This window comes from Gopherus flavomarginatus, chromosome 3 (assembly GCF_025201925.1).
Source record: "Gopherus flavomarginatus isolate rGopFla2 chromosome 3, rGopFla2.mat.asm, whole genome shotgun sequence".
NCBI lineage: Eukaryota > Metazoa > Chordata > Testudines > Testudinidae > Gopherus > Gopherus flavomarginatus.
Window position 1 is genome coordinate 127,916,184 of NC_066619.1, and position 8,612 is coordinate 127,924,795.

An 8,612-nucleotide genomic window follows, 5' to 3' on the forward strand; every position below is an offset into this window, starting at 1 on the left:
GGGAGAAACGCAAGGCTTAAGGAGACTCTGCTTCCCCTGACCTCATGTGCAGCCTGGGTAAGGGTTAGAGAGAAAGCAGTCCCTGTGCTCTGAGGGGAGGCACTGCCTCTAATCCTCTGGGGTGGGGGGAAGGAAGGGGAAGGCCAGAGGTGGAGCTACAGCTGTGCTCCTCCTTCTCACTGGCCAGTGCTCCAGGAGCTGAAGCATCCTGGTTCATGGAAGCAGAGCTGCTCCCCACGATGGGCCTGCCTTGCAGCCAGTGCAGGGCTGTGCCTGGATAGCACGGTCCAGGGAAGGAGGGGTGGAGAAGAGGAGGGTGGGGCTATGGTTGTCCATGCATCCCAAGGGAAATTTCCTGCACCGCGCGAAGTGTGGAGCAGTGGGTGCCCTGCCACTGTCCGCAGGAGGGATTCCTTCTGCAGTAGGATCCTTCTCAGAGCTCCACCAGGGAGCTGCACCAATTGACACAGGGCCTTGCTCTGCAAGTTGCTGATTTCACTCCCACACTGGCTCCCGGACATTAAAATATTGCTGGTCAGAGAGTTTCTAGCGACATGGGAAAATGCCAATTTGTCAAAATCGAAACCTTCCATGGGAACATCTCCATTGAAACAAAATTCTGATGGGAGCCAGGCGGGCTCCCTGCCAACCCACCTGCCTCCGAGCTGGAGCCCTCGGGGCTGGCAGGGACCCTGCTGCAGAGCAGCCAGGGCTCCAGGCTGCTCGGAAAGCCTGGGAAACATTTCCAAATGGTTGCAATGGAATTTTGGGGTTTGGTTTGGTTTTGCAGGAAACTTCAGAATTCCCGTTCCAAAGAAAATTTCAAAACCTGGGTCCAATTTGGAAGGAAATCTTGGTTTGGAATTTCCCAGTGTGACGCACAAACCTCTTGGTGCCAACTGTCAGAGGGCACTGGGTTACAGAGGGTTACAGGCACCTGCTGGGTTCACCAAAGGGCCAGGTGAGGTCTCCACTGAAAGCCTGTGTCACACTGATCATCACCATCTGAGAAATGTATGTGCGGCTCATGTGTAAGGAGATATAGTAGAGATTGGAAATGTGAAGGAAAATCCAGTGTTATCCAAGGCCATGTAGGCCCAGACCTCATGTCAAGTGACCAGAGCCGGCCAGGCTAGAAAAAGTGGGGGCAGGAGGCACAGAAGAAGCAGTGGAAAGTACCTAACAATCCCAGACTGAACAAAACAACTTTGTCGTATCTCTTGCTGTCAATATGTAACTGCATAAAATAGATAAGCAATAACAGGAAAAGCCTAATATGGAATCAATCTACTCTTGCTCCAATCAGTTTTAGCCTTGCAATGTTTTGTAACCAGTTATTAAGAAAATGACGAATGTAACTTGCGTATTAAGATTGTGGTTTTAAGCTTTATAAGGCTGTCTGTAACTAGCTTTGAGGAGGCCATTTTCCATAGTGGTTCTCCCCTGCGCGCTGGTTACCAATATAAGGGCCTCAGGCTGATCTAATTGAAAACACAACGCGTGGATCGATTTTTCCACATCAGAAATGACGTCCCTATGGCCTTGTCGTTAAAGGCAGGCCACTCGGAGGTAGAGTGCTTTGATGCAGACTCCTCGCCCTGGCTGACCACTGTGTGTCTTACAATGGAAGTCCATTGGCATTTTGAGTCAAATGCTAATGCATAGATTGCAGGTGCTGCAGGAAAACCCAACAGCAAGGATGATCCTGTTTGCAAGTAAAGACAATGAACTTTTGGGGTGTAACTGTGGACACAGAGGTACACTGGGCACCCTTCTGTCTGGGAAGACAAGCAGCCAGCAGGTTTGACCTTATGAAAGGAGGATCTCAGCCTTCCTGGTTGAAACAGTGGGAGAAGGACTTGAAGCTATCCTGTAGGAGACAGGGACAGGCTTATGAGTTAAACTGAGGCATAAGAATGTTAATTTTTATATGTAACTGTTTGTTTCCAATATTCTTACTTGCTATCATTTGAATCTCTGGTCTTTGCTAAAGCACTGATTCTTGCTTTCACTATAAATGTACCGAAGTGGTGTGTGACAAATGGAGTGGTGCTCCTGAATTGAAGCTTGCAAGCTGGTGTGCACTATTCCTTTGGGAGTAGCACAGCTGAGAGTGCTGGAAGCGTTCCGTGGACTGGAGGCTGGGCGCTATAGGTGGTGCTCAGGGTAGGTGTGCATCTTTCGCTAACCTGATCTGTCTCTTGATTTTTTTAACTCCCCTCCTCAAACGTTCACCGTGTGCGTGCGACAATTTCAGTGCATGCCACTCTCGCTAGCCCACAGGGAGGGAGGGAGGCAGGGGATGCTGACACTCGCTGTGTGAGCTCTCTCTGGAGGACCCAAATGAGGTCCAGCACACACAGCATGTCTAGGGAGTGCTGGCTGATGTTGTGGGGGGCTCACTGCTCCTCCCCAAAGCCAGAAATGCCATATTAATTAATGCTGTGCTTCCCCCAGCCTCACATCTGTTCATTCCCCCACCAGCACTTAAGTTTGTGACCCCAGGTCTACATCTATCCCCAGCCCCAGCTGCCTCTGTAATGGATCTTCTCCCCATGCCTCCCAGGCCAAGGGGGAGGGAGCAGAGCCAGTAGGGCCCCTCTTCTCCTTCCTAAGCCTGATGGTGCAGTAGGGAAGGTGGAAGAGGGAACGGGGACCCATTTTTCCCAGGAGGGGAGGGTAGAAGATGACCTGGTCATCTGCTCTTCCTCCCCTCCCTTGAGAATGTGTTGGCTGCTCCCTCTTGCACCTGCCCTACTCACAATCTCTAAAGGAGAGGGGTGTGTAGGGGGGTGGAATTCTGTATGTTTCCTGCAGCAGCTCTGACTGACTACTCGTCCCCAAGAGGCAGGGCAGTGGGGGAGGCAGCCAATCAGTGGGGCTGGGAATTGCATGACGGCTGGAACTTGTGGCATCACCCCAGACTGACTCCCGAAGGGGCCAAAATTCTGTTATTGCGCATGACATCACGAGAGACAGCCGCACTGCTACAGGTGTTTGTATCAGGAGCATTGCACACCATAATATGTGAAAATTCTTGCACGTTTCTTGAACACTCCATTGCCAGTGGAGATCAGTCCATGAACCTAATGGTAAAATCAGTACATTCCATAGCGCAGATAAGCTCCCAAGACACTTTTTGTTATGCCAAGAAGTTTCGGCTAAAATGGGTCAGCTGTGTCCAAGGCTGAAGCTGAGCAAACCAGCGTGTTTTTCCTATGGTACCTTCTTATAAACAGTTCATTAAGAAACTCTAGCACCTCTGGGCTTTGTAGCAGGGACCTGAAATTTGGCAGTGAATGTTGCCTTTGGTCATCCCTGTGAAAACCTGCTCGAAGTATAAGACTGACAATCTCGGTTTGTTCATACCCGTTAGAGTTTGGCAGCTAAATTCACTGAAGATTCCATCTGCACTGAGCATGCTCCAGTCTGGGACCGAGCAGGCCTGCGCCTGCAATTACTGCTCCTGGCTACTGTGGCCACGGCGGCGTCAGAGAACTGAGAGCAGGGGAACTGATTGTCCTGTACTCTCAGTGCTCCTCCCTGCGTCTGGAGGAGAAGGGGGAAGCAGCTTAACTGTCATTCGGAGGGGTGAGAAACAGGAGGGCTGGGGGGGAGATTGGGAGGGAAAGGGGTGTCATGCTTCCTTGGGGTACCCAGGGCTGTGAGGCAACTTGCTCCCACCAGCCTTTAGTGTGTGGACCTGCTGTGGGTCAGCTGCCAGACTGCACCAGGCACAGGCACCACAATACCTCCCCTCTCAGTCCACGCAGGCTCTGCTCTCCCTCTGCAGGTAAGCGACACCACCTGGATCTTCCGAGCTGCCACCTGGGAAGTCCAGCCCCTGCCACACTGGACACTGCCAGACCTGCTGTTCCCAAAGCAACAGCCCAGCCCAGCTAACCAGCTACACCTCAGAACACACCTCTGCTTGCACCAGCACGTGCATGGGTTATAGTGCAAACAAGTTGACTGAGCAAGGCTCAGCCATGCTAGTGACAGTGAGCAGAAAGAGTGGAAGTAACCGGTTATGTACAAACCAAAACGAAAACACGCCTTCTAGAGCCTTAACTAGCAGGACGCCCTTCTATCTACCAAGGTGCTACATACCCCAAAGCCCCTCTCCTCGTGTTTTCAACCACGATGGCTGAGTACCTCCTTTCATAAGACCAAGCCTACTCATCTCACTAGATGAAGCGTGCCAGGGTCTCCAGATACCTCACACAAGTCCTTTTGCTCTTCAGTTGTAAACAGGGTTCTTCTTCGAGTGATTGCTCATATCCATTCCAGTTAGGTTTGCGCGCTGCGCGTGCACGTTCGTCGGAAATTTTTTACCCTAGCAACTCCAGTGGGCCGCAGGTCGCCCCCTAGAGTGGCACCACCATGGCGCTTGATCTATACCCCTGCCGGCCCACCTGCTCCTCAGTTCCTTCTTACCGCCGTGTCGGTCGTTGGAACTGTGGAGCACGGCTTTGCTGTCTTCCACGTCCCTAGCTCTCCTTCGTTTTACAGTTCATAGTTGTAGTTACTAGTAAATAGTTGTTAAGTATAGTTAGTTAAGTAGTATATTGTAAATAGTTGTAAATATTTGTTAGCCGGTTTGGGCCGTAGCCCTTCCCGGCACCCGGCACCGGGCCCATGCCTGGTTCGCCAGGCTTCAAACAATGCGTGGCCTATAAGAAGCCGATGCCGACCAGCGATCCCCACGACGCGTGCCTAAAGTGCCTGGGGGAATCGCACATCTCGGACAAGTGCCACATTTGCAAGGCTTTTAAGCCTAGGACGAAAAAGGAGAGAGACCAGAGGTTGAGAACTCTCCTTATGGAAGCAGCACTCAACCCGGCAGCTTCACAGACCGTCGCCTCTACACCGGCACCGGACCGCGCCAGCACCGGAAAGACTCCCCGGCACCGTCCTTCCCCGGCACCGGGTCCCGAAGCAAGGCCCTCGAAGTCTGCAACTCCATCCAGGCAGACTTGAGTGGAGCGCCCGGCACCTACCTCGGCTGCGGCACCACCGACAGGGATCCCGTCGACTCCGGGCCCAGAGGGTCCGTCGAGTCCGGTCCCTCCGAGCTCCCCCATAAGATCTGGGGTTGAGCTATTGGTCCCATCGACGCCGGAGACCTTTGCCTCGGCACGGGACCTAATCGCTCTTACAGAGCCAACTCAGCCTCCACTCCCGGTACCCCCGGTGCGGGTTGTGTCCAGAGGCAAGCCGACGATGAGAGCGCCATCTCGGGACTCACGTTCGCTGTCGAGGTCCCGTCACCGTGGACGCTCCCGATCCCGGCGCCGCTTGCAGTCCCGGCACCGCTCCCCTCGGCGGTACCGGTCACACTCGCGGCGCCGGTCATCCTCCAAACAGTCCCGATCTGGTTCCAGTCACCGATACCGGGACTCTAGGAGCCGTTCCCACTGTTGATCAACTCCCCGGTCGACCTCCCGGCACCGAGTCGGCGGCAGGTCCCGGTCCCGATCCCGGCACCGAGTCGGCGGCAGGTACCGGTCCCGCTCCCGGCACCGAGTCCAAGACAGGCCCCGTCCCGATCCCGGCACCGGTATGACTCCCGGTACTGGTCCCCGGCACCGAGAACATCTTCAGTGTCAGGACGAAGGGATTCCTACCAGCCGCGTTCGGCCCCTCCATGGCCTTCCAGACAGCCGTCTGTGTCGTCACAGGCGGACAGTGTTTATGCACTGGGCACAGACAGGCACGCGGCCCTTTTTCAAGACCCTCCTCAACAGGACCAGGGACCGCAGCAGTGGGGGTTCTGGACACCCTGGGCGTACCACCAAGCCCAGGGCCCCCAACAGCTTTCTCCTAGGCCTGCGATGACTGAGCACAGGGCGCCGGAGGCATCGCTGTGTCGCCCCCCTCCCTCTCCGGACGGGAAGGACAGGTCCAAACAGCAGGACCCTGAGCTCCCTCCGGAGTCAGAGGTGCGGGCTCAGACAGACCCCCCTATGGACACTCTTGCCAGGGGTCTCCTCATCATCTTCTCCCAATGAGGCTGTGGCAGGCACTTCTTCCACCAGCCCTCCCCCACTCTACCTCAGGGCACACCAGGACCTCCTCAGGCGCGTAGCGCAGAACTTAAACCTGCAAGCTGAGGAGGTCTCCGAGATCGAAGATCCCGTGGTGAGCATCCTCTCCTCAGATGCTCCCACCAGGGTCGCCCTGCCCTTTATTCGGACCATCCAGGCCAACGCCAATACGATCTGGCAATCGCCGGCCTCCATCCCCCCTGCTGCACGAGGCGTGGAGCGGAAGTACATGGCACCCTCCAAGGGCTATGAGTACCTCCATGTTCACCCGACACCGTGCTCCCTCGTAGTGCAGTCGGTGAACGAGAGGGAGCGTCATGGACAAGAGGCCCCAGCTCCCAAATCCAAGGAGGCCAGGCGTATGGACCTCCTCGGCCGCAAGGTCTATTCGGCGGGGGCTCTTCAGCTCAGGGTTTCCAACCAGCAAGCCCTCCTTAGCCGCTACGCCTTTAACTCTTGGGTAGCAGCGGATAAGTTTAAGGAGCTGTTGCCACAGGAGGCGCGTCAAGAATTTGCGGCAATTCTTGACGAGGGCAAGAAGGTCGCAAGAACCTCGTTGCAGGCCTCCTTGGACGCAGCAGACTCGGCCGCTCGTACCCTTGCCTCAGGGGTTACAATGCGACGCATCTCCTGGCTTCAGGTTTCTGGCCTTCCACCGGAGCTCCAATATACCATCCAGGACCTCCCGTTCGAAGGCCAGGGCCTGTTCTCGGAGAAGACAGACCCCAGACTAAAAAGTCTGAAGGACAATCGGGTCATCATGTGCTCCCTTGGGATGCATACGCCCGGGACACAACGCAGACCCTTCCGGCCGCAACAACAGCAGCAGCGCCGGCCGTACCCCCAGTTCCGCCAGCAACAGGACCTCAATAGGCGCCGCAGCAGAAATGGCAGGGGCAGACAGTCGGGGAACCAAGGGGTATAGAATCAGAGCTCCTCCAAAGCCCCACCTGGACCCAAAACTTCATTTTGCAGGGGCGCCCGAGGGCGCAGTACCAGTTTCCCCCACGGATCCTTCCCCCCCGTTTTCCAACCGCCTTTCGTTTTTCCTCCAGGCGTGGACCCAAATAACATCCGACCGCTGGGTCTTACGCACTGTGCAGATGGGGATACCGTCTGCAGTTTACGTCTTTCCCTCCCTCTTGCCCCCCACCCTCGTCCCTCTTCAGGGACCCCTCTCACGAGCAATTCCTCCGCCAGGAGGTGCAGACGCTCCTCGACAAAGGAGCCTAGAGGCGGTTCCGGAGAACGAGAAGGGCTACTTCCTCATCCCCAAGGCCAAGGGAGGCCTCAGACCTATCCTCGACCTGCGGGAACTCAACAAACATCTGGTGAAGTTGAAGTTCCGCATGGTATCCCTGGGGACCATTATCCCATCTCTGGATCCTGGAGACTGGTACGCCGCCCTCGACATGCAGGACGCTTACTTTCATATCGCCATATTGCCACATCACAGACGTTTCCTTTGGTTCATGGTCGACCGCCATCATTACCAATTCGCGGTCCTCCCGTTTGGCCTCTCTACGGCCCCGAGGGTATTCACCAAATGCATGGCTGTCGTTGTTGCACATCTTCAGCGCAGTCACATTCATGTGTTCCCTTACCTTGATGATTGGCTGATTCGGGGCACATCAGAGCTGCAGGTCTGCAGCCAGGTCCGCAGGATCAACGGCCTTTTTACTACTTTGGGCCTCATTATCAACGTGGACAAGTCCACTCTGCTCCCCACGCAGAGGATAGAGTTCATCGGGGCCGTTCTGGACTCCACCTTGGCCAGGGCACTTCTGCCGTTGCCCAGGTTCCAGTCGCTGTCGGCCATCGTTCAGCACTTGCTGGCGGCCCCCCTGACCTCTATAAGGACATGCCTAACCCTCTTAGGCCACACGGCGGCCTGCACGTTTGTGACAGATTATGCACGGCTCCGCATGAGGCCCCTCCAATCTTGGCTCATTGCGCAATACCGGCCGGCCAGGCATTCGCTGGACATGCTTGTCACGATCCCCCAGGGGGTATTGGATTCCCTCTGCTGGTGGCTAGACCAGTCCGTCGTGTGTGCGGGGCTCCCGTTTCATCTGCCCCAACCCTCGGTGTCCCTAACAACGGATGCCTTAGATCTCGGCTGGGGGGCCCACCTGGGAACCCTGAGGACACAGGGCCTGTGGTCCCCGCAGGAGGTGGATTTACACATCAACATGCGGGAGTTTGAGAGCGGTCCGCCTTGCTTGTCAAACATTCTCTCCTCAGCTTCAAGGTCGTTGTGTCGCGGTGTTCACCGACAACACGACGACCATGTACTATATCAACAAGCAGGGCGGCACCAGATCCTCTCCCCTATGTCACGAGGCGATGCGACTCTGGGACTTTTGTATAGCCCACTCCATTCACCTCATGGCTTCCTTCCTCCCCGGAGTACGGAACACGCTGGCGGACCGCCTGAGCAGATCCTTCCTCTCGCACGAGTGGTCCCTTCGCCCGGACGTCGCCCTCTCGCTCTTCCATAGGTGGGGTTGTCCCCGCGTGGACCTCTTCGCATCCAGGGGGAACAGGAAATGCCAGGCGTTCTGC